This window comes from Apis florea, unplaced genomic scaffold, assembly GCF_048593485.1.
Source record: "Apis florea isolate Af1SG1 unplaced genomic scaffold, ASM4859348v1 contig_2495_pilon, whole genome shotgun sequence".
NCBI classification, from domain to species: Eukaryota; Metazoa; Arthropoda; class Insecta; order Hymenoptera; family Apidae; genus Apis; species Apis florea.
In genome coordinates, this window is record NW_028256595.1 from 2,558,015 (window position 1) to 2,583,522 (window position 25,508).

The following is a 25,508-nucleotide window of genomic DNA, read 5'->3' on the forward strand; positions in this document are numbered from 1 at the left end:
ATTGATAACATCTACGGGTGACAAAGAGAAGGGAGGGGGAGGAGGAAGACTAGAAATATAGACGAAACGTGGCAATTTTTCAACGGCGGATCGCCGGGACACGCGCGTCTTTTAATTTTCGCGCGAGCAAACAGCGGGGGCTTCGCGATAAACGTTAAAAGCCCGCGGCCGGGCGGATACAAATTCCGTGGCGCGAATAAATTTCGCGCCCGCCTCCGGGGAATAAAAGTTCTAAACGGGGAGGGGAGGGGGAGGGGGAGGGGAATAAAATGGATGAAACGGAACGAGCCTCACGATTTTTCGGCGTGAACTGAATTCTCCCCTTTTTGTTCATTCAACGAATTCGTGTAGTAGTATACTTTTTTTCCACTATGTTTCCATTTATTTATTTTTTTTTTCCCTTTTCTTTTTTTTTCTTTCTTTTTTTTTTTTTTTTTTTTTTTTGTATATGACAACAGTACGACCTGTTCCTGCTTCTTTGTAACAAAGAGAAAAAGAAGAAGAAAAAAGGGAGGGGGGGGGGGGGAAGACGAGAAAAAAAAATTAATACTTTCTCTTTATCGTCATACTAGTAATCGCTCGTAATAGTTACAACGTGACACGCTTTCGATATATGAAAGAAAAGAAAAAAAAAAAAAAAAAAGAGCAAAAAATGAAAAAAGAAGAAAAAAAAAAGAGAGAAAATAAAATGAAAACACACGCTGCTGCTTTCTTTCGCCATTATTTTTTTTTTTTTTTTTCCTGTTTTTTTGAGTCTCACACACGCAATTGAACCAAGCGATCGCCTGTTCACGCTTCTTTTTTTTTTTTTAATTTTTTTTCCTTTTTTCTTTTTCTTTTTTTTTTTCTTTTTTTTTTTTTTAAGATCTCTGCTCTTAAGTTACGCTGGCCGCAGCCTTAAATCTTAAGTAACAATTTTCGATATCTTTTATCATATACGCTATACAACTCTCACCTCTCTTTCTCACCTTCACTCATTTCTATACGTTTCCACTCACTCTCTTCCATTTAGTGCTCGATGTCGTGTCCTTACGTGTATATATGTATATTTATATGTATATGTATAAGTATAAGTATAATAATAATAATAATAATAATGATAATAATAATAATAATAATAATAATGATAATAATAATAATAATAATAATAATAATAATAATATATTCTGAAAAGTAGATGATAAAAGTCTAAGCTCAATTTTGATTCGATATAATAGACAAGTCTGAACATGATTTATCAAACGTATCGAGCACCATGATCGCGACTCAAAAGAGAAAGGACACCCGGAGTTTCCAAATACGAAATCTATTTTGATCGGAAAGGAAAAACGATCGTGAAAAATCGATCGTCGTCGGATCGTGATTCGATGCGTCGCTGATTGTACTTTTTCCATCTCTTTTTCTTGTTTTTTTTTTCTTTATTTATTTATTTTTTTTTTTCTCCGATCCGCTCTGTCATCTGTCGCGGAATAATAAGTACACACGAGAGTAAAGATAATAGCGCCTTTCAGATCCTGACCGAACGAATGGAAAATGGGATTCCGCACGCCATTTTCGAAAACGCTCTATTCCTCCTCGTCTCGAACGCGTCTCTACGTAGCGTATTGTCGCGATGATATAATAAAGCATTTTGCTTGCTTCGATCGTCGGTGTACAATGTTGGAAGGCCTTCGTTCGATTCGTGGTTAAATTTAAGTACTCTGCAAAATCGGCCTTTGCTCGTAAAACGAACGCGCAAGAAACGCTAACAATAACAAGTTTCGAGTCTCGATATTTTGATAATTTTTTTTTCCTCTCTCTCTTTTTCTTCTCCCTCTCCAAAGAATATATCTTAGAGAAACGTCGAGGAGGCGAAATATTCGGGAAAATTGCGTTTTTGAAAAATTGGGATTATCCGCGCGTCGCGTACGATATCCGCCGTTCGTCCGATAAGGCTGGAGAGAGAACGGTCGACGACGGAATCTTATCGCTATAAGTATACGAAGTACGAAGGCACAAGTTTGGGTGAAGAAGTAGATCCGTGGCTCGGCCACGAGAATCCGAGAACGAGAGCGTTATTCGATGGATAGAGATCCCTCGAACCCCTTAATAATTTTTTTCCTCGAACGAATTGAAACGAGAACGAAGGGATCGCGATTCCTTCTTCCTTTCCTCTGCTCCTTCCTTAATGCATCTCCTTGATTGAACACGAAGCACGCTGCTATCGCTAAGGCACGAAAAGTGGCCGATTATCCGTTTTAAAGTTTTCGTCCCTGATAGACACAATCGACACTTTATGGATTCGTATATATATATATATGATATATAGAGGGGGATAAAGGTAATAGAGGCGGATAAAAATCTATGTGTGTGTGTTTCGGAGTGGCAGAGAGAAGGAGGGTGGTGACTCGAGAGAGGGTGATGGAGGGAGGATGATACATACGTTCATACATTTTTCATGCGTCCGATACGGATGGAAGATGGTCGTCGGAGAAGAGGACATGGCTCGCGGCGTGCCATTTTTCAAAACACCTGTCGCCCATTGTTCGTATCGTTCGATCAATCCCCATAAATCGGCGGGGATAATATCTTTCCCGCGCCGTTCCTACTCCTTAATTCCGCGCGTATATCCCCCCCTCCCTCTCTTCGATATCTCCCACGAATCTTTCGTATCCTTCACGATTCCTTCCTTCGCCATCCACGCGGATGTGTCGTTTCGTATTCTCCTCGTCGACCGTCGATCGAAAACGAAGAATCGAATTCGAGGCGTCGAATCCGAATCGCGGCTGAACGTGGCTCGGGAAGAATTCTTCTTCTTCTTCTTCTTCTTCTTCTTCGTCGTGTCGATTCGGATCGAGACCGATCACCGCGAGTTGCGTGGGGGAAAAAAACAAAACGAAACAAAACAAAGGAATCGAAGAACCGATCGACCGCTAGATGGATCGTAAGGCGCGAATGCAAAGACGATCCGGTTTCGTCGATCGACGGTGCAGTTTCCGGTATTTCGAGGCCATCGCTCATCGGTTGTTCACGGAGAATAGCAAGCACCGTGAAAGAAAAGACGTCCAAGGTACGAACGAAGAAGAATCGTATCGACGAGATTACTATTAATGATTCGAGTCCGCTGCGAAAGATCCTCCTCCTCCTTCCTTTCGAGAGGGAGGCGCGCGAGAGGAGGAGGAGAGAAACGAAGAAATACACGGTTGAATAAAACTGGCGAGAGACTGTATCGTTGAACACTGTATCTGTGATAAAATTGGGGGAGGAACCGGGAGAGGGATGGTGAAGGAAGCATATCCGTCCGTGTGAAAATATACGAAAGCCCCGTTACGAGTGCCCCTCTCCTCTCTCGATCCACGGAGTCCAGGGGAAATAATATCATCTGCTCTGCGTCCGCTTGGCGGGGGGTTGATCCGTTCCTAGCTTCTTGGGGAGTCGATCGACGAGGAGGGGACGCTTGGGGACTCTCCTCCTCGTCTACTCCATCGCGGCCTCTTGGAGGGCGTGAAGATGGGCGTAGAGGCCATCCGCCGCGATCAGGTCGTCGTGGGTGCCCATCTCCGCGACGGTCCCCTTCTCCAGGACGCAGATCACGTCCGCGTTTCTTATTGTCGCCAGCCGATGAGCTATGGTGATGCAGGTCCTGCCTTCCATCGCTTTGTCCAGGGCCGCTTGCACCACCTGCGCGCAAAAAATAATACACTCGATATTTTCTTCTTCTTTCTCTTCGTTCTCGAATAATTCGAATACGAGAGATAAATAAACGAATATACGATACGACGAACGATACGATAGGACGATGATAGGCGCGAAGAGGATCGACACGATCGGGCGTTAAACAAGCACGCGGGGGTACAACGGGAGTCTATTTTGGCGCGGTGAGCGGCCAACAAAGAGGGGAATGCGATTGCCTGTAAGCAGCCGCGAAACAATAATTGGCGTGAAATTCGTTCGCCGCGAGAGAGCCGCTTTTCCGTCCGCGGGAACAACAATCGAGCATCCTCTCGCACCGTATTTCCGATTGTTTCCATAGATAATACTATCGCGTCGCTCCCCCGATTTCGAGGGGGATCGGCACACCAGCCTGGAACAATCGATCTTTCCCCGCTCTCGGGGAAATTAAGCAGTCGAACCGAGATAATCGGCTAGGCGGGAGAGGCTTTCGTTCCATCGGAACGTCGATAGAGGAAAATAGAGCGAGGAGAGAAGGAAAATAAGACGGATCGTGATGGCGCGTGACAATTCCGTTTTCCCGCTTTTTCTTTATTTTCTTTATTATCTTTATTATTACCGCTGTTCCGTTCAAATAAGTTGATAGAATTGCATATTCAGCGAAATTCCGTGTTTTGATTTCTCTCGATGGTATTCTCTTAGAAGTCTTCCTTCGAATATATCCTTTTTGCCATTTGTGAGTGGCATTCTCTCCGTACAATTTGTTTTTTTTTTTAACGTATCAATCGCTTCGTTTCCTTTCCAGTTTCGATGAGAAATTTAGAACGCATTAACGCGTTCCACTTTGAAAAGATCACGAAACATTTACATTTTTCGAGAAGTGAAAATTTAATCCGTTTATAGATAAGACTAGATCGGATAACGAAAAGAATCGTAGCTATTTATTTTATCGAAGAATAGATAATGTGGAAACGCGAGGGAAGTGGATATAATTACGTGTTATGATGAGCGTAGGAGTAACCGTTCGTTAACACTGAATTCTCGCAAATATATGAATTTTAATTTCGTTAAATTAACGCGTAAAGGTATATCAATTCTGCGATGCAAAGAGATAGAAATTTGGTCGTATCTTTCCTTTTTTTTTTTTCCTTCTTTCTTTCTTTCTTTTTTCTTTTCCAACTGGTTCGGTTCACGCGTTTTTTGCCCGCGTATTGTTCATTAAAATCCATCAGGATCCATTAATATTCATCAGCTCGCGTACTCGCAACACTACGAGTTACTTGGTTAATTTACATTACCGAACCTGCGCTGTTATTCACATTCAACGTTCGCGAGAACAAAATATTTTGCAGCAACTTTGATGGCAGGGACGCGAAAATACACGAGGGCTGACGTAGTAAAATATCCGCGTGTAAAGTATCGGTGTAAAATTGGATCATTTATGCAAAACGTTAAGTCAATCCGCTTCGTATCACTAATAATACTTGCGCGCGACGATAATATCGCGTGTAATGATATTTATGAGATCTAGTTGGAAGACACGATTCTTAACCGAGTAATTAACCAATTAACTGTCTCGAGCGGAGCATAAATTAAACTTTAACCGGGGAAGCGTGTTAAATTTTCCGTGCAAATTTTTTTTCCCTTCGATTCGAAAGAAATAAGTTTCGAGAAAGTCGTCGTCTCTGGGGAGAATTCTCGAATTCGAGTCGAGTTCGAAAAGACGATCGATTCGATTTTTCCCGAGAATTAAGCGCACCATGAAATATTCCGTCGTGTAAACAAAACAATTTCAATTTTGTTGAAACGCGCTATTCGAGTGTACCGTAGTGAAAGATACGCGATAAAGGAATACAAAATTGCGTGGCTTTTGTGAAATTATTTTCGAGAATAGAATGTATTATAAATTATATTGTTTTCTCTGCTTTAACAAAGTGTACCGTCCCGTTTCCTTTTTCTTTTTTTCCGAATTTCTTTCCTGCACGAATGCACGAACGAGCACGAACAAATATTTTATGTAAGAAAGAAACAGCATTGAAAGTAAATAATAGCAGCGTAGAATTACAAACGTTATATTACGGACGTATATACGTCTTCGTCGTGTATAAAAATTCCAAACGCTTTGGAAGTTAAAATAAAGTTCTCGACTATCGATTATCAATATCGATCGTAAAAATATCGTTCAAAAGTCTGTACATAATAAAAGTCGAGTAAAAATGACTGTTGCTTTTTTCATTTTCTTCGTTCCGAGTTATTATTGCGCCACGTAAAAAAAAAAAAAAAAAAGAACGCGTTATACAATCCACTTCGAAATTGACGCGTTAACATTTCCACTTATTTTTCTTCATCCTCGTACGATATCTTGATGAGACGAACGTATATTTATCGCACAACGATGTGTCATCCTCGTTCCGGATATTCCACGATCCAAAGAATATAATCGGAAGGGAGGGAAACAGTTGCGGCAAAGTTACGAGGCTGTTAATTGGCGACGAGCGGGGATGGAACAATGGGTCGGCGATGGGATGGAATCCTTTTGTCCACGCGAGAATTCCTTTCTCGCGCTTCTTCGGGAGGGCGGTCATTTTTTTCGTCGCCTTTTCTGCCCGCCGTTAAAAAGTTCCACCGCGTATTATATTAAATGAATGAGCCACCACCCCCTATCTCTACCTCAACCCGATTTCACGACCCATTTTCTCCCGCGTTGCCCGCGGTGTTTCTCGCGCTTTTTCTCTCGTCGGCCCGAGTAGAAAATAGTTTTCGAGCGCGAAGAGGAACACGCGTGGTTGACCTCTTACCTTCTCGCTCTGAGTATCAAGAGCGGACGTGGCCTCGTCGAGTAGCAGGACTCGAGGATTTCTCACCAAAGCGCGCGCAATCGCGATACGTTGCTTCTGTCCTCCTGACAGCTGCGTGCCTTTAGAACCTAACCTAGTATCGTATCCCTGTAACAAAGGGTGGAATGTAGGATAAATTCGCGAGGGATGAATCATCCGTGCGGATGAGACGAATCGTAGCTTTCAACTTTTCACAATTGGAACATATATAAAAGTGATTGCAAATAGTGAGGCTTATGTATATAATGATATCGTATACTTGGCTCGATGTTTTCGTAAAAAAAAAAAAAAAAAAAGAAGAAGAAGAGTCGAGGAAAATGATGGCTTATCGGTGGCGCAATAATAAAGAATTATCCCCACTCACTAGCGGTAGAGAGCTGACGAAGCTGTGGATATTGGACTTCTTGGCGGCCTCTATGATCTCGTCCATGGCCACCAGCCGGAAATTGTCGCCGTAGGCGATGTTCTCCGCGATGGTACGGTCGAAGAGGACCGGCTCCTGGCCGACCACACCGAGCTGGGACCTCAAATTGCGCAACGAGACCGACGAGATGTCGCGCCTGTCCATCGTCACGGTGCCGGAGATCGGGTCGTATAGTCGTTGCAACAATTGGATGCAGGTCGATTTGCCGCATCCACTCTGGCCGACCAGGGCGACCATCTGGCCAGGCTTCACGATCAAGTTCAATCCCTGAAGAATTTGCATCTCGGGCCTCGTCGGGTAGTGGAACTCCACCTTGGAGAATTGTATCAGCCCGTCCGCCTTCTGCAATTTATTTATCGACCGTTTTTATACTCTGACCTCTCCCGTGACCCGTCGAATTAACAGAGGGGAGGGAGGGACAGAAGAAAATTGATTCGAGGGAGCGCATAATAGGGTATTTGCTCGTGGAACGAGTTACACGTGACTGGCGTTCGCGAGTGGCGCGACTCTGGAAACTGTCGTTTATACGTATATCGCTTCATTAAACGGATTGGAATTCTGCGGGGATAGTCGGAAACCTCGATCAAACAGAGCTCTTCTCGTTTCGGGCGTAATTAATCCGCTCGTAGCCGGAGGCGTAGCTGTCGGTACGTCATAAATTCGACGCTTTGCTAAACATTCGTGATGAAACCGAGATTGGGGGGGCGAGGTAGGCCAGCTTTGCCAACCGGATCTCGCCCCTATACTTTGCGCGGTTACTTCATAATTTCGATCGAAATTTCTTCAATTCGGTGTGGTAAATGCGAATATATATCTGATACACTGGTAAACTCACCCAATCGAGATCTTTGTCCTCGGAATCCGGTGGCGAGGCGATCTCTGGAACTCTGTCCAACAGCTTGAATATCCTTCCGGCCGAGATCTTGGCGGTATTGAAATTGGGCGCAAAGGCGAGCGCCTGGCCCAACATCCAAGAGCCGAAGATCAACGCCTCCGACACTTTGATCACGTCCTGATAATTCAACCCCTCGGTGGCCACCAAAGCGCCCCCGTAATACAGGCTCAAAGCGTAGCCGAAGAACGGCGTGGTCTGGCCGCACGAGAATACCAATCCCCTCAATCTCTGCCTGATCCTTGTCGCCTGGGCTACGTGATCCAGCTCCGAGCAGTAACGCTGAAGGAACGCCTCCTCTTTGCCGAGGCTGGCCACCGTTCGAATGTTCGAGATCGCCTCTATCGCGATCCTGGTCGCCGCCTCCATCTTCTTCTTCTCCTGCAACCCCTGCCCGCTCATCACCCTCGCCTCGAAGAACACCGCGCCCAGCACCAGAGGTATCGAGACCACGGAGACGAGCGTCATCTTCCAAGTGTAGTACATGGACAATCCGATGCCCAGGACCAGGGTGGACAGGGCTTGAAGAATGGCGCCTATCCGTGTCCCGGTCGCGCCCTGCACGGCGCCCGCGTCCGACGAAAGTCTGGCGCAGAGCGCGCCCACGCTGTTCGTGTCCTCGTCGTACCAGCCCATCTCCTGCTTCAGCATCGCGGCGAACGTTATCTTTCTGATCCTCGTGGTCATTCGCACCCCCGCCAACCCGAACATGTACATTTGTAGGAAGGTGCCGAGGCCGGTCACCACCCCGACCACCAGAAACAGGATGGAGAAGTTGACGGTTTCCCGGCGCACTTCCTCGTCGTCTTGAAGCCCCAACACGTAGTACACCTCGCCGAAGAGGACGGCGAACGCGGGGAACGAGGCGCCCACCATCGCCGCCGCCAGACATCCTGTCGAACGTAAATTTTTTTTTTTTTTTTTTTTTTCCGTCGACGAAATTGCGCGCCATCTCGGGGGGAGAGGATTTTATCGCGCGATCGACGAAGCGGCGAACGATCGAGCGATAAAATCGGCGCGCGAATTCAGCGACGCGATCGTTACCGATGATATTGTACGGCCATTCCGGTTTATTGAGCCCGAATATCCTCATCATGGGCGCGTCGTACGGTTTCTCGTGCTCCTCCAATTGATTCGCCGAGGTCTCGGATGCGCCGGCCAACGACAATCGATGGGAGTGCATCGACAGGGTGGAGAATTGTCTCTTCAACGGTGGCTTCTGCTTCGGTATAGCCGCGGTCACCGTCTTCGCGGCTGAGGCAGTCGCCTTCGCTGAAAATTCGATCCAACGTTTGTGTCCCTTGTCTTTCGAAGGAACGAGCGAGGAGAGGGAGAACAATTTTAAACTCAAATCTAATCTCGAGGAGAGATTCTCTTCTTTCTTTTTCAATTTCCCTTCGAATTTCTACTCTTCTCTTACGGGGAGAGACTTTGTACGCTCGGATCCGAGCGCAAGATTAATTACCTCTGGCGGTGGCGCTGGCGTCGGCCGACACCAATCCGTAATAATGCTTGCCAAGGGCCAACAATTCCTCGTGGGTACCCTGCTCCACCACCTGGCCGTCCTTTATAAACACTATCCTATCGGCGTTCGTGATGGTGGACAATCTGTGAGTGACGACTATCGTCGTCCTTCCCTTCGAGGCAGCGTCCAAAGCTCTCTGCACGGTGGCCTCGCTGTGAAGATCCAACGCGGAGGTGGCCTCGTCCAGCAGAAGTATGGCCGGCCGTCTGACGAGGGCGCGAGCGATCGCGATCCTCTGCTTTTGCCCGCCCGACATTTGCGACCCCCTCTCACCCACCGGGCTGTCGTACGCCTGGAACATAAAGCTCTCGATTCAACGACCATCGACGACCACGCTCCCTCCTCCCTCCCTTATTACGGCCCAATGTTAATCCTCCTGGCGAGCGTTCCGATTTTAATCGGAAGGGGGCGATCCTCGACCGATCGGAGGAATTTAATGGAAATCGAAGGAGCGCGATTTTCGGTCACGTTTCCGGCGATAATTATTGGAAGGGAGGGCGAGTGGTGGTCCGCGACCCATTTGCCCGTTCGATTACCGTGCTCTCGTGGAACAGGCCATCGCGCGGTCTCTGCGGTTTGAAACAACGATTATTTCATTAACGGAAGAGTACGACGTGACGCGCCGCGTAGAGAGATTTAATAAATTTACGAGGCGCAGCACTTTGCCGCCCGTAACACGCGTATACGTATCCTCGTGCTTCTCCGAAATCGCGATTCTTCTCTCTCGCTTCTCTCAACGTGACGAACTTTCCGAGTTTCTTTTAAGATAATGAAAAAATCCAACCTCCCGTGTATCTTTCCGATTTTTCCGTGTAATTCCGATTTTTTCGTCCGCGTTGTATCATTCGGACGCGTATTACACGCACACGATACCTTCCCCCCCTCCCTCGTTCGTTTTCGCCGGATAAAATTTCCCGTGCACGATCGCGGCGCATCGATCCGTAAAATAAACTTGCACGGCGCCTCCCTCCCCCTCCGCCCCATAAACTGGAAAATGTCTGGTCCACTTGTTCCCGCGGATCGTTACGCGTCCTAAACGCGTCGCGGGGGGTGCGAAAACCGTCGAATTCGATAATTCGTCTAATCGGTCGACGCGTAATCTGGAATACTGTTATTTGCCCCGAGCGCGAGGCTTAAACGGGTGTTTTATCGTCTGTTTGCACGCGTGCTCCGGTAGTCCTCGCACCTGAGACTATTGTTAACGCGGCCAGCTGGATATCCAAACACCGGTCAACACCGTGTATTGCAAATCCTTGCGAGACAACCTTCGTCGAAATCGAGATTATCCGTGAATAATTAACGACAAACATCGAAATCCGCGTGTCATCGACTCTGCCCCCTCCCCGTTGAAAAGTGGCCGAGAAGGCAGCGGACGGATCGAAAGTCGACGAGATTCCGATCCGAAACGGGAAGAAGAAAGAGTCTCGCTCGGAAGCCACTCACCTCGGGCAGTTTGCTGATGAAGTCGTGGGCATTCGCTTCCTTCGCCGCTTTGATCATCTCCTCCTCGGTGATGCTGTCATTTCCGTACCGGATATTCTCCCGTATCGTCGTGTCAAAGAGCACAGGCTCCTGCCCGACCACGCCTATGTGCGAGCGTAGCCACTGCACGTTCAGCTTCGACACGTCCACGCCGTCCAGCAGAACCTGTTCCAGAACAAAAAACCAATAAGAATCTCTCTTTTCCCCGAAAGGGAAAAAAGTAATAAGAAGGGATCGTTTGGTGGAGCGTTAGGCGGAAGAATTTGCCGACAATGGTGGACAATTTCGTGAATGGAAGGTTGCTCGAAATCAGTATACGGCGTGATATTTTCAACGGGGGAGGCCGTGAAACGGCGATGGATGCTGAAAACCACTAAAACTTTTACTACTTGGAAAACTGTGGTGGTGCGCCGCCACTGTTTTCCACCCCCCTCCACTCGCGTGGAAACGCTTCAAACTTGTTCCGTAAAATTCCTATTGCCCCGCGCACATTCGCGAATACAAATGTAATAATGGGATATTCACCACGATCCGGATATATATATATTTAACCTGCGAGCGCAATAAATAATTTCCACTTTCTAGAATTTAATCCTACGAATTTCACCTACGAAAGTATATTATTCCTTTACGTAAAATTTTCGCTCGAAACTGGAACTAAATGTCGGGCGGGGAGAGAATCGGTGCGAAGAAAATTGGCGATATTGGAAAGAAAGATAAAGGAGAACTCGAAAAATTACAATTTCGACGAGCGATTTCGAGTCTAATAAGGAAGGGAAAAAGAAAATCTGTTCTTGCGTTTTAATAAATTTACTCTCTTCCTCTCCTCGGCCAGAGATGAACAAATTGGAAACGCGAGATTTCGCGGAATGGAAGATTATATAATGAACGCGAGATTAAATTGCGCGATTTAATACAAGAATTATCGTTATTATCGTTTAATTGCGATACAGAAACGAAGCTACCGGGCTCGTTATAATTTTTCGTAATCAACAACAGCTCTCGGTTTAAAGCAACGTTACGATAATTTAATTCCACCTAAAGTTGGATAACAATTCATCGAAGAGAAGATCGAAAGATTTATTTATCACGATTCTTCTTCTTTTCGCTCACCTGTCCCTTGTGAGGATCGTAGAGTCGTTGGATCAACTGGAGGCAAGTGGACTTGCCGCAGCCAGATCCTCCGACGAGGGCGACGGTCTCGCCCCGATTGATGGTCAGGTTCAATCCCTGCAACACCTTCACGTCCTTTCTAGCCGGATACTGGAAGTGCACGTTCTTGAACTCGATCTCCCCGTTCACGGCGGGAAGCTTCTGCCCCTCCTTGCTCAAACTGTCGATCGTGGGCACGCGGTCGAGCACCTGGAAAATGGCCGCGGCCGAGCCTCGCGCCACGGCGAACGCCTCGAGATGGGGGGAGGTGAGGCCCATGTTCTGGGCACCGGCCAACACGCCGAAGAACACGATCACCAGCACCGCGGGCGTGTACTCCTTCACCTCCTTTGGCCTGTCCTCCAGGATCAACTGGACGCCGTACCTGACGATAACCGTGGGATCGATCGATTACTCCCAACGAGAGAGAAGAGAAAAAAGAATTTGGGAGAGGAAAAGGATCGTTTTATATCGAATTGAAGTATCCCTCGGCAAACAAAGGAAACAACTTTTTTACTCGTGACGCAACGCGAGGAATTATACTCCCCCTGACCCGTTTCTCGTGCCTTCCTGCACTCGGGGAGGGAAACGAAAAAACGTTGCAACGTATATGTATACGGCTTGGAAAGCTGCAAACTTACCAAAACGCGATGGCGTAACTGATGTATATGATGAACCACATAACTCCGCCACCAACGCCCGACCACATACCGCGCTTGATCCCGGTCTTTTCCGCGGGTATCAACTTCTCCGCGTATCTGTTCACCTCCTTCTGCTCCCCGTTGAACGCGATCACGGTCCTGATGGCGCCCAACACCTCCTCGGCCACGCTCCCCGCCTGGCCGTACGCGTTCAACTCCTGGGCCGTCAACGAGCTCTGAACTTTGGCCACTACGGCGGTCGCGATCACGATGATGGGCGCGCAACTCAGCACGACCAGGGTCAACTTCCAACCGTAGACGAACGATATGATGATGGAGGAGATGAAGGAGACCATCAGGTAGGTGAACACGCCCAGCTTCTCCCCTATACCGTCCTTCATCTTGTCCAAGTCTCTGAAACGAGGCAAATTATTATTATATAATTGTGAACGAATGAGATGCGACGCGCAAAATTTCAAACTTTTGCCCACGCTTGTCGCGACATTGGGTCGAGCAAGGCGTAGTAGTAATTAGACACGTTTATATCGTGTCTCGGAAGTAACGTTGACCGACGAGGACGAAAATAACCAGCGGGCAGCCATTCAGCGAATTAATTAAAGTTCGGCTTATCTTCCCGGTCACCTTGAAAACGAGATCTCGAAATTTGTATACTCTACGAGTATACCTATTTACCTGGAAATTAATTATAAGAGTAGAGTGATCGTCGTTCGATCAAGCGCTGAAATTAGAACAATCTATTTGGGACGTTGCGCTTTTCGGTGTAAAGTTCGTAAATGTCAAGGTGAGCCGTCGTCGTTCGTGCATCTAACTGTTCTCGTGTCGTCAGACGTCGCTCTCTCTCTCTCTCTCTCTCTCTCTACGAAATCCGGTAAAATCGTTCTGGCGCCACGTTACGACACTTCCGGGTGCAATTAGCGTACAATAATACGCGCGCTGGTGGGTGTCGTACCAACTCCCGAGACCGAGATCGATAAATTTGTTAGAACAATGTCGCTTCGTCGTGAAATAACGTTTTCCGAGCGATAACGCGGTGTTTGACGTGCGATTACACTTGCGAGATATAAAACGATCAACGACGAATTCGCGTGGCAGAGCAGCCGTTGTGCAATTTTACGAATACGAAACGATAGAAATCGAAAGATTCGTTTTAATTAAAATTAAAATTGTAATTGTAATTCGCGAGGATGGCGAAACGAGACAAAAAAACGCCGGTTGATCTTCGATCGATCCATGTATCTCGTATCGCAACATTTATTGTCTGCGTGATGATCAAAGATAGCGCGACTCACGTCGATCTCTAACGCGGCGCGTCTGCATCTTGAACGAGAAGGAGAAAAAAATGTAAAAGATACGCGTCGAAATTTCCCATTCGAGATTCCAACCTCGAGTGTCGCAATTATCACATGCGCCATTGTTGTTCGAAGATTCTCGCCTCGAAATAAATAAAATTGCGCAACAAAACGATTTCGTCGTCGCGCCGCCGATTTAATTGGCCCCTGTTATTGATCCATCCTTGACTTTTCGATAATTACGCGGACTGCAACGCGTCCGCAAACGCAAGAGAGAGAGAGAGAGAGAGAGAGAGAGAGAGAGGGACGATTGTATCGGGGCAAAGGATTTCGAGTTTCGCGAACGGCCACCTGTTGATGAGCAGAACTCTCGTTTCCTGAACTTTGCCCCACGGTTCTACCAGCATCACGGTTTACATTCGTCCTCGAGATCGAAACCACCACGCTCCCCTTCGATCGCTGTGGGAGAACGCGAGGCGTGCGAGATGGCTAAGATTATTTCCGCTCTGACGAATACGAACGGTTGATTTTGAACAGCAAACGACAAAGAAAATCACTCACTCGGTGATCCTGCTGGCGAAGTTGGTCGACGTGTTGATGTCGTACCACGTCATGTCCTGTCTGAGGACAGAGCGAAGGAACATCTTGCGCACCCGGACGATTTGCCTGGATGCCGCGACGTTCAACAAATCGACCGTGAACACGGCGAACACGAATTGGAAGGTGGACAAAGCGGCGGATGAAACGCCGAACGCGACCGAATCGTCGTAAAGCGCCTCCATCCTTTCGTCGTACGTCGAATTGGATCCTCTGCAATCGGAATATTCGTCGATTGTATTTCTCGGCAAAATTCGGAGCTCCATTCATCGTTTCCCGTTCCAAATTAAACATATAAATAAATATATTTATATCGAGGAAAGAAATTACGAAACTGGGTGACGGGCTAAAGTAAACCAGACGCGGCTAAACCATCTTCCCCGCGCGATTCTATTTTTCTCTTCACGCGTGACGCGTCGCGGGAAGAAGCGAGCGCGATTCGTGCTAAAAATATAAGAATTTAGGTAGGTGGGTAGGTATAGGTAGGCGCGTCTGGACACGCCAAGACTTACAAGACCTTTCCTCCACCGAACCACTTCATTATGAGAGTCGGCGTGCTCGTGTGATTCTTCATGTTTCGGTCCACGAGCAACGTGGTGAATTCACCGTATTGAATCGTCGAGATGGGGATGCACAGGCCCGTCAAGGTTCCCATGATCAGTCCGCCCAAGATCAGCATCAACTCCCCGCATGTTGCAAATCGAAACTGCGAACAGAATCCCTCGGATCAGATTCCTCCCGGAGGGGAAGAAGGGAGGAGATTTTAATTAATCTCGTCGTGCATCGACGTTATGCTAATTTTCCGAATGACGGGGTTCACCCTGGGCGAGGAATCGGCGAGCAACTTGTCGCGAAACTAGTCGAAAATTTCAGAAACATATTCTCGGGTGATTTAGCGGCGTGCAACTTCTGCCTTTCCGAGAGATTTAACCCGGGCAAAATTAATGCCGGCCTAACGGTGATTAATGGGGGGGGGGAGGGGAGGAGATCCGACTGGTTCTAAACAAAAACAAGCCCGATCGATCGCGACAGAATCGCGGTCGTTAAATTTGTCAAAGACAAAGGGGAGTGTGTCCAGGGGAGCCTTCACCCCTCCCCCGAAAGATGGATTTCGTCGTTTCGTACCAGACTGGGCCGCCGATATTTCAACCGTGTCTCGATTGTTTAACAAATGTTGCCGACATCTGCTTTCCTCTTTTTTTTTCTTTTTTTTTTTTTTTTCTATTTGGAACACTTACGAGTTTGAAGTAAGGCACTGGCGGTAGGGTTGGCTCCGAAGGCGACTTCTCCTCCTCCTTCGTTTGTGGTGGCACAAATTCACTGTGAACACAAACAACGGCCCCTTTTAACGAACATTTCCGATCCCACGTGCGATTGTTGCATCGATCGTGCTTTCCTCTATTCCGCGGCACGAAAACACGAAACAACGATGGATTGTGCGATTCGTACGAAGAGTAGTTCCGGATGCGAAAACGATTCGATTGAAAGCTCGTTGATCGAGAAAGAACGCGTTCACGATCTTGCGATCTTATTTTCAAACTTTTTTTCCTTTTTTTTTTTTTTTTCAATCCAGAAATACTCTTGCGTTACGATATTTTAGGAAATCTTTATGAATAAATTTATACGATTCTTCCAGTCTATTTACGGGCGAGCAGAATATTCTCCCATTAATTTCTACAATGATTATCGTAGCAGGAATCCCGTGCTATCTTTTTTTTTTTTTTTTTTTTTTTTACATTTAACAAAGAAATCTTATTCGTACATCGGTTTCCCATTCTCTTGTAGCATATACTCAGTTTCCTCTTTATCCTTCTCCGCGTCTTGGAGCGTGTCTGAAATGAAATATAAAAGGTAGCGTACACAGGCATACATCGTACAACATATTATTTTCATATGCATCAGCAATGAAATTTTAAATATACGTTCGCCTCTTTGCCCATCGCGAAACCGCAAGTTATCCGATATCGTGCCAAAGATTGCACTCGATACGTGATCGTATTTTGCGCGTATAAATAATATTAACACATTCGACCGCAAATATGATATTATTGTGATATAATTTGACGATTCAAAAATCAAACGAAATATCCCCGAATTTAGACGTGACTTACTTACTTACTCGATCGGAAGCGCATCGAAATTTCGAGCGAAGTGCGGAATCTCGCGCTTTAAAATACCTTTATCGAATCGTTTATCTAAAACCTTCGAATTAAAATTTCTACAACTCCCCAATCTTGCTCGTTGAAATATTTTTTTCCTTCGTTCGACAATACGACTTCCGATCGCCGAGAAAATATCGTCGCGTAAAGAGAAGGGTGATTTTTCATTTCTCTCTCCATCCTTGTTCTATCCGACCTATCCCAAAGTCCAGACAAGTGTCAGAAGCGATTTGCTAGAAATCGGGGGACCATTCATAAATTTTAGTGCATTGTCTTGTGCATGGATATTTTCAGTCTTTGTATCTTGGCAACGACGATTGAGATATCGGGATAAAACGAAAAGACACCATTCCGATGACTTTTCTTTGTCTTCTAAATATATCATCTTGACGACAAAAATTACGTACGATATTTTGCATAAAAAAAATTAGAAGATTTATTGAACGCGATAATCCGTAATTTAATACACGCTGTGACACATTTTCCGTATATCTGGTTAAATATTTGAACGCGTTCATTTCTTTATAAATATATCGTTCAAGATCAACCTTGGCTGGATTATTAAACACGCGTCGTTTGTTCAAATAAATCGTTGAGCGATGGATCGTTCGCTTCGTTCAACGATTTCTTCGACGAAAACCCGCCTCCTTTTCGCGAATGGAATGAATCGAGTGGCAAAAATATCGTCCGAGCACGTCCGTTGGAATCATTTCCTACGAGTGGATGCGCGTTTCGTAAAACAATGGATGCGCGCTAACTGTCTAAACTACAAATGGAACTTTGGCTAGGAAGAAAGTAACAGCTTCTCTCTTCTCGGTCCGGCTGGAACGAGCGTGACAAACGATCCGACGACTCCCAGGAAATGGCCCCGTTAAATTCGATCCGAGAGCCTTTATCCCCTCGAATGTAATAACATCGCCCCAAAGATAATAACTCTTGTCCCTGTTTCTCTCAAAAAATACACATCGGGAAAATGTTTCTTCGAACGTTCCTCTCTCCGAGAGGCAAAATAAATGGAAATGGATTGAGTTTGAGAAACTCGAATTCGAAACTTCTCTTCTCGAGCAACTCTTCTCGAAACTTAAAATGCTTGTTTTTCCTTCTTGTTCTCCTCCGCGATTCGATCGTACGAAAAGGATCCTTCGGGACGAAAATATTGTAAATCGCGCAAATATATTTAAAAATTTCATTTTCTCGTCGGCTCGATCGGTGTTACGAAAGTATCACTACGTTAAAATTGCTACGCGTCTGAATAGAATGTAAATTTTACAAATGAGAAAGTGAAAACTTAATCTTTAACGACCAATAATCGAGTCAGAAACGAGTCCACGATCCAAATATACAGATTCGACGACAAAAATATAAATTGCATTTCCATTTAAATTTCCAGAACCAATTTCCAATTTCCTCGAAAATAATCAACCGAATTCTTCGAAATTAGACAAAAATTCACCATTCCTCTTCCGGACCAATAGGATCTCTATTATTTCACGGGCGTAATAAACGACTTTGGTGAGTTTGGATCCATAAATCTGGCCGGCCACGGTGTGTAAATCGCGTGGATTCGCGGAGACGCACGAGGCTCGCGCAGCGAAAGGAAACGCAAAGTTTCGAAGGAGAGCTCGGCCCAGGCCAAGCTTGCTGGATCTTCCCTCCTGGAGGAGGGAGGCTGCTCCATTAGCGGCGTAATTGCTGTTCGAAACTCGTGCGACGACGAATCTACGAACGACGATCGGCATTTTATGCAGGGGACTGTCTCGTCGGTGACACCGACTCCTCGACGAATTTACCCCCCGGTGCACGGATACAACTTCGCAAAGTTGGCCGGCCAAACTTTTCCCCTCGACTCCTCGGATTCGGTGCGATTGTGTTTTTCGATAGTGGTGCTTCGATTAATTTGAAAAAACGGAAGTGACTTTTCGCGGAGCGGAGGGTGGAAGATTTTGAAGCGATTGATTTCGAAGATTGTTGGTTAAATTAGAAAAATGATGACAAAACTTTTCTATGGAAAAAGAAAAAAGTTAGGGGAGAGAGAGAGAGAAAGAGAGGGTATGTAGTGCGATTACGAGTTCGAGGAACACCGTTCGTTGCACGTGCAATGGCCATAGTTTGACGAAGAAGGTCGTATCGCCTTTTTACACACCTTTTCCGTCTCTCTCGCGTTTTTATACAACTTTTTTTATACCTTTACTTTTCTCTCCTTTCTTACTCGGTAATTTATCAAGACCACGCGTACACGTTTCTAAGTATTAATCGCGTTTCGCTTCCATCCATCCTTCGGGATGAACGATCATCGTTTCATCGAGCTCTTCTCTCGAATTATCGCACGCACGAAAGCCGCGAGAAACTATCTATCCATCGAAGAAAAATTTGTATGCATCTCGTCCAGTAGTTTCTGTCGTCCGTCGATCGATCTCCCAACTTTCTCGCCCGACAAACTCGCGAAAAACGAGGGAAACGGGGGAAATAACGAGGGAACAAGTTTCGCCGCAAATTATTCCGGTTTAATAATCCAGCATAAAGGTGTTGAAACGTTCGATCGTAATCATTCTCGATCCGAGAAATCTCGATGATTATTAGTTAACGATCGATCGATCGAGGGGCGAAACGAGCGGTGGATCGATTAAAAAGGAAGGGTGGAAAATTGCAATTTTTCATCTCATCGATCACGAGGCTTATAACCATCGATCAACAATGAGGATAAGCTCGCCATCTATTCCCCCCCTCGCCTATTGTACGAAGTTTTTTTCTCCTTGAAGAGAAGAACTTTTAGCTCGCCGCCGCCAGTTGAACGATAAACCGTCTCGGTTGTGTAAATTAATTTTTCGCGCGGAAAACTTTCATCGTGGCGGCGAGTTTGATCCCTTGGCCCCTCCCTCGTAATGGGGCGAATTTCTATACAACGATGTTTGGAATAATTGGGGAAATTGTTATACACTTACACTTCAAGAATATTTTTTCCTGGCGGTGAGAGTTTGTTTTTTGGGGTTCCATTTCCATACCCTGCGCCTTCTCGCGCGGGTTTGCTGTCCACTGACAAATTCGCCGTGTCATTGCGCATTCTTAATTAACAACTCTGCAAAAGAAACGGAACATGATAAGTTTAACAGAAGAAACGGAAGATGATCAAGAAAAAATCGAAAAGTCACGACGATCAACGTTTCAATGCTCGACCGAGACAAGTGTGCAGGCAAAATTCGATCGCGCGTATATCCTTAACCTTTTCGACTATATATCGTTCTGCACAAAATGCCACTACGAAATACTACGAGCGACTATAATCTATATAAAATGCCACTGAGATACTACGAGCGACTATAATCGTTCCATATGTCATTGACATGCTACTATCGTTTTGCATTATCATATCGTCATTCATGTACGATTATAGTCGCTCTGCATAAAATGCCACTGAGATACTATACTGGCCGACTATAGTCGCTGTGCATAAGATGCCGCGTATCGTACGATATGACGAGCGATCGGAATTACCTTCTCTCGAATCGATATTTTGTTTTTATCATCAATTTTTTTTTTTTTTTTTTCAATAAACACCGTCGAAGCAACTCGGCTCGCAATCAGGCTTTCACCGAGGCTTTTCATATTTTTCTCGCCCTATCCTCGATCTATCTATCGATTCTTCCAATAATTCTCATTAATTATCGAAATCTCGTTGTTTGGGGAGAATGGAAACAAAAGCTGTCTCCGTTAAATCGAAGCTCGGGGGGCATGGAATGGAAATTTCGCGTCGGTTTCTCTTGCAACCGACGTTCATGTGTTCATTCTATCCCCCTCCCTCCCGTTGTTATTCACAACGTTGTTACGTTATAGTATATATATATATACACTATATCGGTGGTTAAGCGACGTTTGGAAACGTGACAATGTCGGAACCCTTGAGCTTTCAATAAATACGATCGACAACAGCGTGACCGCCGCGGATTGGGGAAAAAACGCGGCCTTGCGCGATAAATTAAACCCGGGGCTGACGTTTTGATTGTCGGCCTATATATTTGTTGCGGTCAATATTTGCCCCGCTCCCGATCCATTGTCGCCTGCCGCCCGTTACAGGCCGTCTGTTTCGTCCAGCTTTGCGAACGCAAACTGCAATTAGCAACGATAATCCAGGGACAACAAACTCTATTTACCCCGGTCATTATCCACTGTATCATACGTTTACCGCGCGGGATATACAATCTAAGCGATGGCTAGAAATTGCGCTAATACGTGTTAATTAATCGATTGACCGATGGGGCCTATGATTACGTTTAAAAGGGGGGGGCCCGGCGCTGGATTATGCGACGAAAATCGTTCGTCTGATGATCGATGGATCGTTCGATCGATGGAAAGATGGATGGATTCTAAACTGGATTAATTTTTTTTTTTTTTTTAATCGTCGATTTCTCTTTTTTGATTCCATCTGTAAGGAAATGAAGTATTCGAGAATTTGAGATTAAAGTATCTCTAATAAATTTAGTAAATTGTCGCTCGATCGAACGATTCGGATTTTACACCATCTACGAATAGACGTGTTTTATTTTTGAATAGAGTTACAGTAACTTTTAATTGTTGATTAATTAATTTTAATTAATTTTTCCGAAGCCAAGAAACCTCTCTGTCGGTTTTTAAATTAATTTTCGCAATTATTGGTTTGGCTCATACGTTGAGAACGATTTCGGATCAAAAGTTGGGGGACGCGTGTGTGCGCGCGCGCAAAAAGGCGCGAGCAGGCGAAAAGGAAACTTGGATACAGGGAAACCTAAATGGAACCACGAGGAACGTTAATGTTCGGCAACTACAATTTCCAACTCGTGCCCCACATCTCTCGGACTTTCTTGCGTCTAATTGCTGTTCTAATTGTCGAATGAACGGCACGATAAAAAGTCGTTCGAGTCGTTAGCTCGTGTTGGAGAACCGAGAGGCCTTTAATCGCCGCCTCGGACTGTTTCGCGACGGAAACGTTAACATCCTTTCAACGGCGAGACGAAACGGCAACGTTAACCTCGTTGCCGGAAGAAAGATCTCGATACGACACTCCATTGTTCGAATCGAATCGAGACAATTCGATCGAGAAACAGCGAGGACCGACTGTTAATTTATTCGCGACATCCAACGTAATTAACGTAACGAGTACTCGTGCATCGATATTATAAGATAACGTTTCTTTTCTCCCCTTTTTCAACACATCTGTCAACATCTGTATTCGAATAAATAAAACCAAGGATGGAAAGCGGTCTAAACGAGATACTTGGTTGGGCAAATGAGAAAAAACTAATAAAATACAAAAAAAAAGAAAGGAGAAGATATTCTCCTTTTTATTTCGACCGGTATCTTTCATCATCAACTCTCCCCCTTTGATCAACCATCTCTTTGTTATGGCGTCTAGCCGCCTCGCCTTCGGTAACTAGAAGTAACGACGCGACACCACCCCATCAATGTCTCGACTCTTTGTATATTTTTTAAAATCGATATCCCCTTGAAACGAGCTACTTTTCTCCGTACTCGTAGAAAGGATGGATCCAGAGAGAGAGAGAGAGAGAACTCCTTCTCCGTACGATATTTTCCAATTCGGTTGAATATCGTCGCAAAAAAAAGGTGGGGGGGGGGGGAGGAAGAAAAAAGAGAAAAGAAGGACGAAAAGCGAGGTTTTATTAACGAGCCACTGGAAGAGAATCGAGACACGAGGAGTAATAAAGAGGCGCGAGAGGACGGCCGACATCGTGCGCCCGGTCAATTTCGAATTATCCTATTTCACCGGGAACGAGAGATTTCCGATTTCATTTGTCTCCGTTCCAATAACCTTCCTCTCTCCTCTCCCTCCTAGGCACTAGACCAGCTAGTGCCGGTTTATAAAATTCTCTCCCCCTCCTCCTTGTCTTCGTTACGGGATCGATGCAACGATGAATTGTCTGTTCCAAGTTGCGCCCCCTCCCCCTTCTTCCGCGCCGCTCTTTTTTCGCGGATCATCGATCGAGGCCAGAAGAGACGAGAAACTCGAGCTCGAAAAATTTCTTCAAGATGATTGGGAACAGTTGAAATATGTTTCGCCCAAATTTCCTTCCCCAAATCTTCGTATCGAATCTAATGAAAGAGCAAAAGAGAAAACGAGTGGATCCAACTTTTCTATGCGTTAAAATTTTCAGATTGTTCCAGAAGGGTTGGCGATCCATCTTTCTCGAATTCGGGGACAATCTTTTCGAAATTTGGGGGAAGCAATCCTCGGCCAGATTTTGTCCCCGCTAATGTATTCGTCGGATAGTTGCCGAGCTGTAAACTTGGTCAGGGGCGAGCCGGGTTGAAAAATCGCGGCTAATGGGAAAAATTGGTAAAGTTACACGGGAAGTTGGCCGGCGACTTTCGTCGCGGCACCTTCGTCGCAATCGCGAAACTCCATTAAGCTTGGAAACTAATTTCAAACCGAGTTTTCGCGGCGAGCATCGGTGTAATCGCCTTCCGTCGTGTCTCGGATTATTTTTCGCCGGAAACAGCGAATTTTACGAATCCAATTTTTTTCTTTTTCTTTCTTTTTTTTTTTTTTTCACGTCGAATCGATATTACAAATATTTGCGCGTAGAAGAAATTTCTCTCGAACGTGTAATTAGTAGTTTTGAATATTTAAATTTCATTGAGGAGGATAGATAGGTTTGCGATGTTAGGAACGGTGAGAGAATCTTTTATCATTTCCGTTTAACGCGTTTTTTTCAATAATATGATATGTTATATCCATTCGTTATTAAAAAGAAAGCATCGATATCCGATATAGGAGAAATGAAAACCAGCTTGATCGGAGAATTGGAAGACTCGTATCGGATTTCCATTACGTCTGATCACAGACCGTTCCTTTCCCCTTGCTATTCTCTCGAGATTTTGATACGAACTTATATAACCTTCGTGATAATCATTTACAATTCTTTGCAATTACGCTCTGACTCTTTACTAATCGTCAAGGAACCAAGTGATTAATTTCCACGCTTACGCGTTCAAACGTACGTGACCAGCTATTAGACGTGCGAATAGGTTCCTTCCACTTTTTTTTCCTATCGAATTCGAATTACTTCCCGTTCGTCTTTCGAAACACCGTTCTCTCGTTTCTAAGAAGAGGCGCTCTCTTAGAGTTTCCAATCCTGTGCGACAATTTCGAGCGATATGACGTGCGTGATCCCAGCTTAGGAAATCGGCTGTCGAAGCTACTGAAATGGTTCGCGCGCCACAGAGAACGTGATGGCAAAGATTTAAAGCCGGAAATTTTAATTCGGAAAATGACGATCGTTCGAGAAAGTTCGACGACGGTGAGTCAGAGGCTCGATGAAATTTCGATCCAAAGAGAAGAATCGGCGGAAAGATTGTACCTGATTCATGCAATAAAGTCTTGAATTTGGGAAAAGAGGGTAGGGGAGGAAAATAACTTATTCGCACACCTGATACAAATATTCCCCCATCTTCTTTAAATCCTTCTCCCTAAACGATCGGGAGAGCGAAGCACCGCGCGCATAACGATGGTAAAAAAGGAGAGAGAGAAAGAGAGAAACACGTTTTAATCCCCTCGTCGTATCTGTCGGGAGCACGCGTAGCCGACCAACCGCGTATTTACGATCGACGCGTGATTTACGACGCTCGTTTTAATTAGCGACGAAAATATAGGGCGGAGGATCGGTCATCTCTGACCGATAGCCGGGCGAGAGGTGGAAATTTTTTTAACTCAATTTTTCTTTTTCTTTTTTTTTTTTTTTCCCGCGGAAATCCCCGTGAATCTCGAGCTGACCGAGTTATAATTAAAGCAATTCCGCGGTCCTCGGTTGCTTTGTGCCCTCTGAGGTTCGTTAAGCTCGACAAATTAATTTCCATTGTATTTCGAAACGGCCAGCGGGCACAATTCTCGCGCCCTTTAACCGTTCGAGTTCGAGTCGCGCGCCACCTCTCCTCCTCGTTCCTGTCTCCGCTCGACGATGGAAAGAAGTTAAAAAAAAAATGGGAGGGGAGGGGAGGATGGGGATTGGACCTTGGAATTCGGGGAAATTTTTCTGCCGGAGAGAGCGGCTCGATTGACAAATGTTTGAACTTTCCTTCCCGGTCGGGGAAGGAAAAGTTTCATCGGCGGAACGTTTTCCCCGCGAATCGTGAATCTTTTATTCGAAAAATGGCGGGGCTTAAATTGGTCGAGGAACGAAAGGTTAAAAATTTGTCACCACGGAGCGTGTTCTCGGTTGTACGTGTTACGGCCAACTCGATTAAAAGTTGCGTTGTTAAAAATCAACGAAAATTCCGTTTTTTTTTTCTCTCTCTCTTTTAATGAAATCGCGTCATACGCCGTCGAGCGTAATGTCGAGTCCTTCGAGGATTGATTTTAGAGAGAGATTCGTCCGTAAGCGGATTTTCCAGCCTCAAAGAGAGGTCGCGAGGTGGAAAATTAATTTGAGGGAAAAAATAAATTAGCAAATGAAAAAAAAATAGCAACTCGTTCCATATTCGAACGATCGACGTTCCAATTTTTTCCTACATTCTTTCGTTTCGCACAACGAAACGTGCATTATTATCTTGCTATCTTGCGTAATATTCGTTTTTACGGAATGGTAACAATTTTGTCGTTCGATATTTCTAATTCGACGACGGTTCATTTATTCCCGGCTTTCGATATTTATCTTGGCTCTTTACAGCGTTATTCGGCAAGGATTCGTCTCGAGTGTCGTTCGTTATTAATCGAATATACCGCGATCATCTCGTCGCGGCTCCCTCTCTCTCTCTCTTCGACTAATTTTAGAAATTTCGAACGGTCCACTTGCGGTGTAGGGGCCACTTCTGGAAACGATTCGATCCTCGTTCACGATCCTCTTATGCGTC

At 45.4% G+C, this 25,508-nt stretch overlaps 1 long non-coding RNA gene across 9 annotated transcripts in view; it reads right to left on the reverse strand.

The window, feature by feature from the left end:
- Nucleotides 1-550: 550 nt before the first annotated feature.
- The window catches only part of LOC100866282 (multidrug resistance protein homolog 49), a 56,413-nt gene continuing 31,455 nt past the window's right edge, over nt 551-25,508 (reverse strand). For 6 of the 9 annotated variants that reach the window (XR_015291649.1, XR_015291648.1, XR_015291650.1 and 3 more), the window contains 14 exons: nt 19,613-19,746; nt 16,274-16,343; nt 15,750-15,831; nt 15,024-15,217; nt 14,476-14,724; nt 12,605-13,018; nt 11,925-12,348; nt 10,773-10,976; nt 9,270-9,621; nt 8,849-9,076; nt 7,748-8,697; nt 6,853-7,254; nt 6,450-6,596; nt 551-3,660 (listed from right to left, as the gene is read on the reverse strand). This is a non-coding gene — a long non-coding RNA (multidrug resistance protein homolog 49). The remainder of the gene's footprint in view (nt 3,661-6,449; nt 6,597-6,852; nt 7,255-7,747; nt 8,698-8,848; nt 9,077-9,269; nt 9,622-10,772; nt 10,977-11,924; nt 12,349-12,604; nt 13,019-14,475; nt 14,725-15,023; nt 15,218-15,749; nt 15,832-16,273; nt 16,344-19,612; nt 19,747-25,508) is intronic. The other 3 variants (XR_015291654.1, XR_015291655.1, XR_015291656.1) reach the window with 1 other exon arrangement.